The following is a 13270-nucleotide window of genomic DNA, read 5'->3' on the forward strand; positions in this document are numbered from 1 at the left end:
CTTTCTTGATAAAATAATTATATGCAACTTTAAGGACAGAAACCAAAGAACAAAAGGCTAAAGGAGGAAAAGGTAAGTAGCTTAAAAATCTAGGGTGATAATCTTTAGAATTGAACATAAATTTAGTTCCAATCTCCATCTATCTTTATTTCCTCGCTCTCTCCCTTCCTGTTTCCCTCCCTCCTCCTCTTTCCTTCCCTCCCCTCTCTCTCCCTCCCTCCTGTTGTGTATTTATTCACTCAGACATTAAATCAGCAAATATTCCTGATAACATTTTCTGCATCACACATTGTTCAGGAAATACAGACATGAAGGAGCCATCATTTCTGCCCATAAGGATCTCAGAGTAAAATGGGGGACTCTGACAAGAAACTAGACCCTCGTCGTGCTCCGTGAGAACGGCTGTGACACAGGCAGCTTGAGGAGTCATGGGGCCATTTGATCCAGGCTTGGGGGAGGTAAAGCAGGACTCACTGAAAAACAATGTGGCTAAACTGAGTTCCGAAGAATGAGTAGAAATTTGTGAGGCGAAATGGTAGATAAGTACTTTTAGGAAGAGTGATCAGAAAGTCCATCGGTTTGAGACTATGGTATGTTCCCAGCTGTCACTTCCTGAAACCAAACACAATTGGTTATGAAATGCAGCATGTGTGAGTAAATAAACTTTATTAATTAGCAAAAACACACTTTTCCTGAGAAAACACAAACTCTGGTATTGTGAGCAGCACACAGTATGATAAGCAGTGATTTCAGGATCAATTTTGTTATAGACATAGATACCAATTTTACCTGATTATATTGTACAGTCCTGCGCCAGGTCCCCCAAAATGTGCGCTCAGCATAGAAATGGTAACTACAGAAATTTCCCGAGAATATATAGCTTAGTGAAGGGAAATATCCCCATAGGCACTGAGGCCATCTCAAAAGACTCTCAGGAACGATGCCCCTAGAATTTGAGTTTTGATTGATTTCCTAGGATTAAAGTGTCTGCCAACAGGGATTATGACTGACTCCTGTTCCTGGGTTTGCTGTGAGCCGGGCCTCAGCCTCTCGTCGTGGGATGCTCATGGTGTAGAACAACCCAGGAGGACAGCCCAGGCTTGGACAGTGCCAAATCAGCACAGGGACACTTAGAGCAAACCCAACCCGCACCATCGACTCAGGTAACCAAGTAGCACTCGGTCCACTTAGGCCAGTTTTCTTTCTGGATCCCACATCTAACACAATGACCTGCTTTCACCAAGACTCACAGTGTATGTAGCCAGTATTGTATCAGTTGAAGAAAAAAGTTTCATCCTGTTTTTCAAAAAGCTTACTTTCTCACATTTACCAAAGGAAAACATAGCTTCACATGCCTGTAGATATAATAGGGATTGAAAACGAAGGCACAGGGTCAGACGATGGTCTTGGTCTGAGTTCTGGTTCTGCCTCTTTGAAGTGGAATGGTATTGTCTTAAGTTACTTAACTTTTCTGTGTTTCAGTTTCTTCATCTGTAATCTGGGGATGTTAATACCTACCTCATACATCTATTGTGACATTTGTGTGGGATAGTAGATTTAAGAGATGCAATAATGTCTTCCTATTAGTATTAGATGGCTGGTGCCACTCTCTGTCTTAATTTGCTTCCTTTGCATCCTGGGAACCCCTGGGAGAAACATTTTCTTGGAGGAGAGAGAAAGGAATCATAATTACCAACTGGTAGTGGATGAGTCCATGGTCTCCCTGGGAGGCCTTTGGAAGAGGGTCCGTGCATGCCATCTACCCAGTAGGCCTTTGTGTAGCGCTGTGGAAAGGGTGTCCTGGGTTGGGTGGGACAGGGCCAGAGTTGGAAGTGACCTCAGGTGTCCTCATGCATAGCAGTTAAATCACTCAGGAGAGATCCTATGGAAACAAGGATAGGAATGCCAGGAGGTGTTGCAATATTATTTTAGAGGATTCATCTGCTTAGTATTATAGTTCCCCTCACTTAACCCTCAGAGGTTTTGGACTCTGTCTGGTGTGAAAATTTTTTTCTGTTTAGAAAGAGTTCCGCTCATTGCTCATTACTTTAGCAGACTGCACATTGGGAGAACTTGTTTATCCTGCTGAGTGAGTCATCAATATCCCGCTCTATACTGAGCCATGGAATGGCAGATTTGGAAGGATCTCAGGACTCCTCTAGCTTAGCCCCCTCATTTTACCAATGGGGAACTGGAGGCCCAAAGAAGAGTAGGGCTTACATAATGAACCTGGGCTTAAAAACCAGGTCTCCTGATTCTCTAAGTCTTGTGTGTGATTGACTAAATGTAACAGATATCTACAGGGTTTTGGAGGAGCTAGGTGGAAAGGAAACCATGCTAAATTTGATACACGTCACGTCCCAAATCAACCTCTGAGCGACTATGGAAGAAATTCATATTTAAGAAGGAGAATGTGGCACTTAGTTAAGGAGGAACAAATAGAAAATAACACTGTGGGGACAGAGCCCCAGAAAGCAGTTTCCAGGCTCTCAGCCTCACATAGAAAGGTGCTGGCTCAGGTAGTAAATGGCCGTCAACTGTGATTACATGGCCATCAGCTGTAACCAGTGAGCCATTGGCTACTAATATAACTGCTATGGCTATGATAGCAGAAAATGGGGGCTAGCAAGAAGATGGTGGCTGAGCTGGCAAGAACAGATTGCAGAGAGGCGGATGCTGCCAGCAAGAATATAGTGGTATGACTCCCCTACCTATGGCTCTGTGGGTGTTCCTTTTTGGCCTCACCATATCCTGCGTTCTTATGTGGGGAGCGGGAGCAGAGACCCCGCCGGATGCCCCGCATGACAGACACCATCCTTCACTCTATGTAAAATTTGTTTGTTCACTTGCTCCCCAGCCACTGGGCTAAACATGCGATATGGAAAAGAACAAGACAGTTATAGATATGGCCTCTGCCCTCACTGAGTTCATAATTTAGTGAGCTCTAGAATCTATGCTACTCAGGTGGTTTTAAAATTGGTTACTTGAAGCACTAGGCTCCCACAGAGACGACTTAAGGTCTACTGTGAGCTACAAAAGAGATCAAGCTGGGCTCCGCGTCTCCCCCACACCTATCCCCACATCAACTACAGAGATGCCATTTTATCTCTTTCTATCCTGGGACTTCAAGTAAGATTTTATTTGATGACAAGATTCTTTGATTAATCCATTAATTTGATTCGGGCTGCTTCATCCTATTATTCAGAAAAAAGCTTCATCTGTAAGTGCAAAAACTCAACTCAAATTAACTGGCCATCAGAAACAATAGAATTAATTGGACACCTTTGGATATATCATGTTTTAGGCTCAGCCAGATCAAGAAGCTCAAACATTGAGAGGGCTATGCCCCTGTTGGTCTTCAAATAAGTCTGGATCCAAGATATCTCAAATAAGACTATCAGGATTTGTTTTTGCCTTTTCTTTCTCTCTCTACTCTGCTTATCTCTGTGTGGCTTCATTAGTCATAGTCTACCTCCAAATAGCAGGTGATATAACTGTTGGCAGCCCCAGATTTATAACTTCCAGCAGAAAGAAGTATTGCCTCTCTATATATGCATATAACCATCCCAGGGAAGAATATGATTGGTTCTTCTTGGGTCCCTTGCTTATCTCTGAACAAATCAGTGGAGCCAGGGACACAGGGATACTTTTCCTGGCCAACCAGTGCTCAGGTGCCAACCCCTGTGGAGGGAACTGGGCGTTATGACAGTCCCACCAGCATCAGAGAATGGCAGAATAGTTTTATAGAATGAAAGCATGAGAATATGCAGGTGGGAAGACCAAAGCCAAGGTATCATATATTTTCTTTCTCTTTAAATTGATGTAATATATTCCTTGATAACCTATCACCTTATTCTATTTATTTTTTCTCAAATATTGAGTAATTACAACAATGAGTCCAGGCAGCACAAAATAAAACATAGGGAAGATAAAACTCAGATCCCTGATCTCAAGTTAAAAGGCAAAATGGAATGACCTTCACATTATTCCTAGAAGCCCTAGCTGGGCGAAGACACAAATATTGAGAAGAAAATTTTAGCCTTGAGCTTCTAGTACTCCAATCAAAAAAGGGAACAGTGGGTGCCTGATAAGCCTTGTCTGATATTAGAATCTAGTTGCCAACGGGCAACATACATATTTGTAACATGGTGATCTGAGTTTCGTTTGTCATAGACACTTTTGTCTATGAGGCATTTGTGTAGATTTTTTGTTTTTGATTTTTTTTAAACCAGCAGGTAATTCTGCTACTCGATCTCTGCCACCCTGCATGGTTATTTTCTAAGCCTTTTGTGAAAAATAAATAAAGCCAGCATTTTTTAAACTGATTTTATTCAAAAGAGAGCAGCACCCTGCTATGGGGAGAGACAGAGAGCGCGGAGGAAGTTTGACTGTCCTGAATACCAGCTGAGGTGTTTCAGGGCCACAGGGAGAACCGCTACAACCAGCTTCTCTTCAAAGGAAACTGTTCCTTTGTGTCTCAGTCAGAGCATGGAAACCATGAGAACTCATTGTAAATAATGTCAGTTTCCTTGATAAAGTCATTACAAATGTACATTCAGAATATTTTGACGTCAACGGTGGTTCTGCTGGGTCTGTTCTTACTGTGTGATCATTCTGCACACACCACATCCAAACAAGAAGCAATCTCTCGATTTTCCACGTAGGAGAATGCATGCAAAGTCTATGAAAGTCAAACAGAGCCCCGCACACCTGAAAAGTCGTAATCCTGAGAGCTGGGCAAACTAGATTCTGTTTCTGGCTCTGCGCTTATTTGCTATGCGGCCCTGTCAAAACCCCTTCTTATTTGGACTTTGGTTTCAAAATCAGCACAATACAAGTCATGGCTTACGCGATTACTAAGATCTCTTCTGGCTCTACGTGTCCTTATCTAGACAACATTTTTAAGAATACAGATTCTAGAAAACTATGCTTCCCTATTTGATTATTAAGCAACAATATTGTTTTCTATATGGAGGTTGTTGGAAATTGGTCTCGTGAATTGGCAATAAACCCTCACATTTCCAAAATACTCTTGTTTTCCATTTTTTTCTTAACAAAACTGACATTTTGCTGAGAAAGATTTTGAATGTCTCTTGCTCTTAATAGTTTGATTTTTATGAACAACCCCCTTCCTCAAGATACAAAATAAACAAAAAAGAAAGATTCCAAATTTCCTTGAAGATCTTTTTTCTCTGCAGCTTCTCCTTATGACATACACTTGGATCTGTCAGTCACGAGAGAGACTTGTCCCATGCCTCCCTGCCTTGTAAGTGGACCCCAAAGTCCAGGTTGGTTTTCCTGGCCTCCAGAGAAGGGCTAAAGATCCTCACATCCCCACCTTAAGAACAAGACTTAACCTTGGAAAGTCTGTTCTGTGCATATGCTGAAAATGGGGAAGAAAGGCTTCATCTAAAAAGATTGAGATTCTTCTCCTAGTTCTGCCGAAAACCTACCTAAGAATTGCTAATACCGATATGCCTCTGTACAGTTTCCAGCACCCTTCCATACATATTATTTCACATGATTTCTACAAATCACCCTGCAAATCGACACTATTCATCGTGTTTCCTAGATGAGGCCCAGATGGTTTAACTAACGTGCCAAGAGAGCTAGTGGGGCAGGAGGGGATGCAGGGCTGAGTCCAGCTCTCGCCAACCCATCGCGAGAGCATGGGCTAACATTTTACATGTCCCTGAGGCTGGGCTCCTCGTTGGGACACCAGGAACCGTAACCCCAGTCTACCTAATTCACAGGAACGAGTGTGTTTCGAGAAAACACAAATGCCATTCATTTCCTACTAACTAAAATCCAAGTCTATTTCAATAGCTCAGAAGCGTGGTCAAATATCAAAGACCTGAATTTAGCAACTCCTAAAGTCAAAACAAACCACGCGCCACACAAGCTCTGCCTTCTCCTCGGAACAAGGTAGTATTAAGTCCAGAGCTGACCTAGGACTCTATCCAGTGGGACCTCACAGGGCAGAAATGAACTTTACATTTGCAGTTTTGGTGTGGTTTGGGACTCCATCTGCAAAAAGAAGTTACTTAAGATGGACAAGAAACATTTTTGTGGATACGAAAACTAGAGACGGAATAGGGGGGAAAATCAGAGATTTGAAAATCTCACAAAACTAACAAATGGATAATTTACAGTTTTTCCTTCATTTATTGAAAAACATTGGGACATGATCTTACTCAGTGCAACTCTTGAGTTCTCTTCCTGCAGCGATTAGTCACTTAGTCATCTTCGTCTTCTTCTTCTTCTTTTTTTTAAGGCATTTATTTGGAGTCTGTTGCTTCTGGCTTTTCATAAGACACCATCTGAGCACCACCTACATGCCACCCCAGCTTTCAGACGCAGTGTCCCCTTGCCTCTGCTGTCTCTCAACCTCCACCACCCCCAGTCTGTCTCCCAGAACCACCCACCTCCTGCTGTCTCTACCTCCCCGCCCCCCCGGAAGCTTGTGAATATTCCTGGTCCTGAAGCATCATTAATTCACCTGCAGTCCCTCCATTTGAAACCCCCAGGTCTTAGCCTCCCACCCACAGTGCCCAGCAACTTACAGTTGTTGACTGCTGTACTGTACAGGGGGTTATCAGATTTAAATAAAATAAAATACAGATACCCAGTTAAATCTGATTTCAGATCAATAAATGATTTTTAGTATAACTACTTCCTGTATATACTTGTGGTGTTACACTTGTGAGAGAAGCAGAGTAAGAATTATTCTTTCCATTCTACAGAATAGAAAACTGAGACCCTGGTGGGCAAAAGAAATTGTCTGAGCACACGACTAGGAGGTGATATTGGTAGAATTTGAGCCAGGGTTGGCTGACCTCAAAGCCCTGGCTTTTTCCTTGGCCCGTGCGCTGCCTGTATTAAATATAACAGTGTATTACAGTACTTGACAGTTTTCAAAACACTTTCAGATGCATGATCTTAATTACTCTTCACAAGAACCCTCTGAGATAGGTTCCACATTTCATTTGTTTGAAGACTTTTTTTTTTCTTTTTTAACACTTTAACATTTCTGGTCTCAGGATGTATTTTATTGTCCATAGTGTATCAGTCTAATTGGCAGCATTTTTTTTTTCTTCCTCAGAAGAGTATAAAATAATGGCACCTTCGAGTCTATTAAATGCAACATTATTACGTATTTTCTGCAGCTGAGGAAACAGGCTCAGGGAAGTCTTGCCTCTAGAATAAGGTGGCAGACACTGTAATTAAACCTGTCTTTCTGACCTTCTATTGCCCTCACACTGAAAGGAAATGACACAGACTTTCTCCTCGAGACACACAATGGATCAGGGTGGGTTCAGTGAACTCTGCCAGATATCAGACTTCGGGAGGAGGGTGGAGTCGTGTGCTCCCCTTTCCGAACTCTCTGTGCAAGCCTAGAACTGAAAGACGGGGCGGATGAAATGTACTATGCTGCAAGGAACGGTTCCCCACTTTTGTTTGTCTAATTCTTCCAGGGGCACGACACAGAGAAAACACAGCCAGCTGCAATGATAGACAAGGGAAAGAGTCAAAGAAGTGGGAGGCACAGCTCACCTTGGTCAGGCCATCCTGTACCTGGCCCTGCCAGCTGGAGAGCACCCCTGGCGTCGCGCGAGCTGCTTGCTGGAGCCTGGGTCCTGGCCCACAGACTGACTGAGTCAGGCAGCGCTGCTACCGCCCTCCTCTTGGAGCCTCGGTCTACAGTCTAGACTGTACTGGAGGCGATCGTTCTTGACATTGGGCCCACATTTTCCAGCTTGTATTCACAGAACCTCATCCCAAGTGTTGTATTCCTGGGCTCAAAACAGCCAATGTGAGGGGGAAATCGTCATTGGAAAAGACAAACACATTTTGCAGGAGAAAGAAGGAGGCGGAGGAGGAGGAGAAGAAGAAAAATTATGCATTGATTGCAAGCAGACAGGTCTGAGATGGAATTGATTTGCACTTTCAGAGCTTAAGGGGCAAGAGGCATCTGCCAGAAAGATGATCATTTCGGAAGAGATGGTTTGAAGGCTCTAGAATTGAAGGCATTCAGCACGGTCCTTCCTTTAAAGAGAAAGAGCTTCAAGCTGGAAGTTTGCACGGATCTAATGCACAGCATGGTGACTGCAGTTAATACTGCTGTATTGTATTCTTGAAAGTTGCTAAGAGAGGAGATCTTAAAAGTTCCCACCCCCACTCCCCTTACAAAACAGAAACCGTGTGCGCCATGGATGTGTTAACTAACCTCATTGTGGTAATAATTTCCCAATATGTCCGTATATAAAATCATCACTTTGTGCACCTTAAACTTCCCTAATATTATATGTCAATTACATCTCAATAAATCTAGGGAAAAGAGAGCTTGTTTCAGATCAGAAATCTATCTGCAGATGGCCCTCTATGCTGATACCCATCGGATGCATGACACTTCCCCGGGCTCTCAGTAATAAATCACATCATTTAAGCCTCACATTGAGTGTCCTGGTCAATGTTAATGGCCTCCTTTTAGAGACAAACGGACAGAGGCTCCAAAACCTCAGTGACCTTGCTCACGTTGACAGACTACTCACGGCAGAGTTGGCAGCTGAGCCCAGATCTTGTGACTCTGAGGGTTATGTTCTATTTACTCCTTGTTCCCATAGAGACTGGCACCTCAGGAAATAAGCCCAGAGATCAAGTTTGGGTGGGTGAACTTGAGAGAAAGTTGGGGAGGATTAGGTAAAGTGGAATGAGCCTGACAGAGGCTTGATGGGGCTTAAGAGTTTGCCCTGTGTCCTGTAGAGACTGACCGGTAGGATAGGAAAGAGAGGTTCGCATCAGGAAAGCCATCTCAGGGACAGCTGCAGTCTTAATGTAGGAAGACAAAGGCTTAGACTAGGGAGTTGGTTCTGGAATAAAAGGCCTTTGATAATGAATGAGAGGGTTATGAAGAGGATTATTTCCTCCTTACTCTAAGAATCTTGATGCAGAAAAGGTGGGTTTGTTTGTTTTGGTTTTTATTGTTGCTGTTATTACTGAATAGCATCATACTTCCTCCAATGTCGCCAGGGTTATGCAAAACGATGTAATGGAAAATGAATGAGTTTTGGAACCATACACAACTGAGTTGAGTCCAGGCTACACCATTTACTGACTTTTGACCCGAGACAAGTCATCCAGGCTTCCTGAGAGCCAGTTGCTTCATCTGTAAAACAGAGGTGATCTTGCCTCTCTAAGAAGGGTTCCAGGAGGTCTTTCATGTAAAATTGATCCGTTCATTCCCTCCTCAGGCTCCCTGAATCTGGTACTTGTTGTGTCATACCCTCACACACTATAGTTTAGTTACTTTATACCTCTGTCTCCCCTTTTACTCTCTTGGTCCCTTGGCAATTTCATATCTTTGTGTCTCTAGCATCAGTGTCTGGCAAAGGAGAGACATTAAGTCTCCTCAAAGGGGAATGTCGAGACAGAAGGAAACAGACAAGATGGGAAACAAAGGATTTTGCAAATTCCGGAAATCTAGAATATGTCCCCCATTTACTCTAAGAACTTCAACTTTCTCCTTCCAGCCTCCCAAGCTCTCAACACAACCCCTGCCTCCAGCCCACGTGCTCGTAAAGACTAAAGGGAACAGCTTTAGGATAAACCAGGAAGTATCTTTTCATGGGAGGGGATAAGTTTCTAATCATTAAACGTTGGTGTCTTACAGCTGACAGCACTCTTTCACATTCATCGTCATCTCTTTTGAGTCTACCAACAACCCTCTTTGATAAGACGGGAGGACAGTACACTTCCATTGCACAGATTAGGAAACTGAGTCTCAGAAAGGTAAAAATAAATGTCCAAGGTTTTGCAGTTACTATTGACAAAAGCGGAACAGGAAGCCAAGCTGTCTAACGTCCTCTCTCTATGCCTCCCTGTGCTTCGTTTCTCAAAGACAATTTAAAGCTAATAAGGCTAAAAATAATGACAGGAGAGCCGTTCCCCCAACCTCTCGGATGTGAGTAGGCCCTCCCAGCGTCTCAGATGGAGGCAGCACAGCCTCCACTTCCTGCTCACTCATCAGATGGCCTCCCAGGCTTCCGAGGAGAGTGCAAAACCGACACGGGAGCTGAATCATTGCAAACCCGAGTGCTGGATCGGAAGAGAATGGCGTGGGTGGTCGCGTCCCAGACAGAAGACGCTCCGCCAGATGGAGAAGAGCCTGTAAACTTGGATGGGGCTCCGGGTGTTGCCAGATCCCTGGTGCTGCTCTCTTTTGATTGAATAGAAGGCCGAGGAGGCAGCAGCCAGGAGCTGCCCACCGCTCATGGAGTCCCTGGACCCCTCAAGTGGGGACATGTCCAAGGATGAGCGGTGCCAAGCCAGACAGGGGGGAGGCTGGGGCACTGAGCAGTGCAGACACACCTAGTGCTTGGGAAGGAAATTTGGGCAGTTACAACAGCGTGGCAAAGATGCTATTTATGCAACACCCATCTGGTGAGCATTCTGGGTGCTTCCCTCCAGACACACAACTCAAATACAGCAAGTTCTGACGCTGAAGCTAACTCTGCCATGGCTGAATAGTCTTCCAGTGCCCTGTCCGAAATGATCCCATGTAAATGGAGGAGTATTTGAAAGGACCCTCCTCTTCTCCTCTGTAATGATCATAATAATAATCAGGGCAGCTGCAATTCTTCTATACTCTGTGCTTATCATTTCTAATCTATTAAACCTGCTAAGACAGTGTCATCATATTATATATGTGAGGGAATGGAGATTTACCAAGGTTAATTACCTTACCCAAGGTCACACAATTGTGAGTGGTGGACCTGGGGGACTAAGACCAATCCACTAACTGCCCATGCTGGGGTCACTCAGCGGGTTGGTGACCGATGGGTTGGAATCAGGTCTCTCGTTCAAAGTCCAGCCATACTCTGGTTCACACCCTGAACCCCTCCCCACTTACCATCTCCTCCCTGCGACCCTCCTCAAGTCCCCAGAGGAAAAGAGCCCCTGGAAGTCACCACCAGAGGGAGGCAAGAAGATTATTGCTCTTACTGGACTAGCATTGAGGTTTTATACGGCTTTAACCCTCTGGAATTTGCAGGCAAATATTCCACTTTTGTCTTTGGCAAACCTCACTGCACATTTCATATTCACAAAGCCCGACTGAGACACTGAGAACTGGAAACCCCTCCTCCTGCCACCTCCGACTTCCTTGGCTCTTTCTCTGCCTGTCTTGTTTTTCCTCGTGTGCACACCAGGCAATGCTAAAAAGACAGGAGCCTGCAGCACGCCTGCAAGTGCGTCTGGCTCCTCGGTGCTCCTTCAATCCTGCTGGGGGCCCTCTGGCAGCCCATCAGGGTTTGAAGATAATCTAGGAAGTCACTGGTTTAGTTTTGCCCCCAATGCTGCCTAGGATGGGAAGAAAAGAGGGCCAGAGGATGGAGCTCAGAACCCCTACGAGTCTATTTACAGAAATGAATGAAAAGAGAAAGTTATACATCTATGAATCTAACCAAATTTGGGGGAAAAAATCTCAGGAAAACAAGTACTAAGTGTTTATAAATTACTTTAATCTGATGAGAAGGAAGGAAAGGAGGAGATAAGAAAGGGAAGAGGGGAAAAAAAAGAATAAAGGAAACCAGCATTTCCTGAAGACCCTGTGTGGCTCGCACAATGAGGGGAGATCTGAGACTGGAATGAGAGACAGACCTTGTTTTTAGTTCAGAGTCGTCATTAAATATACGTGACTTTTGGCAAGCCATTTCCCTCTGTGGGCTTTGGTTTCCCACTGCCAAAAGTGTTGGAGTAGATAGATGACCTCTAAGCTGCCACCCAGGCCTACACGTCTAGAGATGTAGAGTCTTTATAGATCAATGCTTCCTCCTGCAATGCCGGTGAGATAACAGAAGCAGTATCCGAGCCCTCATTTCACACGGGGTGGCTGGAGTCCTGGGATGAGTGTTTGTGCTGGAGTTCAGGGCTGGTGCCGATGGGGGATGCTTCCTGTCTTTTCATTCTGGCATGGTATTCTTTTTTCTTATCCAGGACAAGGACCTGCCCCGGAGGCTGGGAAGGCCACCATATCATTAGTAGATCTGAGCTATCAGTCAGCATACAAAGGAACTGAGAAGGTGAGTGCAGATCAGGAAGGAGAAGTGGAGAGGAAGAAGCAGGAGATAGGACATGTGAGGAATCACAAGAGGACGGTTGCCAAGATGTCTTGGTGACAGTGTAGAAGCCAAACCTCTCACCAACATCAGTTTGCTCTATTTAGGGAGACAGTTAAGTGAAATGGACTAAGATAGTAATTATAGATGCTCTTCGACGTAACGATGGGGATTACCTCCTGATAAACCCATTGTAAGTTGAAAATATTGGGCATCAGAATGCATTTAATACACTCACCCTACTGAATGTTATAGGTTAACCGAATCTACTTTAAACGTGCTCAGAATACTGACACTAGTTTATCGTTTGGCAAAATCACCTCACTGTCACTGCACAGCGTCATGGAAGAGTCTCCTACTGCATATTGCTAGCCCGGGAAAAGAGCAAAATTCAAAATTTGAAGTTTCTACTGAATGCGTATTATTTTCACACCATCATAAAATTGACAAATTATAAATCAAACCATCGTAAGTCAAGGGTCATTTGTACTTTCAAGAGATTTGGGATCTAGTTTTAGTTCCGTGACTGACACATATACCTTTCCCTATCTCTCTTCCTCTATAAAATGAGGGACGTGAAAGGCCTTTTGAATTATACTCTTACACAATAGTATCTTGCACAATTACCATCACACCCTATGGAACACCTACAGACCACTTAATGTGAGCAGCTCACTTTGCCATGACGATTTTCATATCTCTTAGCTTCCTCTAAGGACCCAAGTCATTTGTAACAAAGGGTGCCCACCTTAGAGCTGGCTGCTTTCAGTAGTGTCTCTACTCTTCCAGAGTGACCTGGGTGCTGTGCTAGGATACACTTGCTTCCCCAACCCTTCACTTCTGTCTACCATACCTGAGTCCTCTTGACCACTCTTTGGCGAATATCTGTGGAGTGTGTGGCCAAGGTAATTCCTGGAACAACTGGGAATCGAACAAGATGTTCTCTGAGATTCTCTCTAATTCTGAGATAGAGAGACCAAAATCGTTGCCAGACTCAGGAGAGACAGAGAGAGCAGGACATAGCTTCTAGGAAACCAAGATCTTTAGAATATTGACAATACATGGCTAAGCCTTATTTTATTTTATTTTTTTGGTAATGTGTTGTGAAGAACACTAACTGGGGAGCCTCAGAAAGCAAGAAAGTAAGCAAAAAT

General features: G+C 44.1%; 1 long non-coding RNA gene across 1 annotated transcript; it reads right to left on the bottom strand.

Moving 5' to 3' along the window:
• Positions 1-208: 208 nt before the first annotated feature.
• On the bottom strand, positions 209-7671 carry LOC141571502 (uncharacterized). Its single transcript, XR_012496249.1, has 3 exons — positions 7555-7671; positions 1694-1882; positions 209-612 (listed from the first exon to the last, which is right to left on the bottom strand). It is a non-coding gene; the product is annotated as an uncharacterized LOC141571502 (long non-coding RNA).
• Between the last annotated feature and the right edge of the window lie 5599 nt (positions 7672-13270).

The sequence above is a fragment of the Rhinolophus sinicus genome, linkage group LG05 (genome assembly GCF_036562045.2).
Source record: "Rhinolophus sinicus isolate RSC01 linkage group LG05, ASM3656204v1, whole genome shotgun sequence".
In the NCBI taxonomy this organism is placed as follows: Eukaryota; Metazoa; Chordata; class Mammalia; order Chiroptera; family Rhinolophidae; genus Rhinolophus; species Rhinolophus sinicus.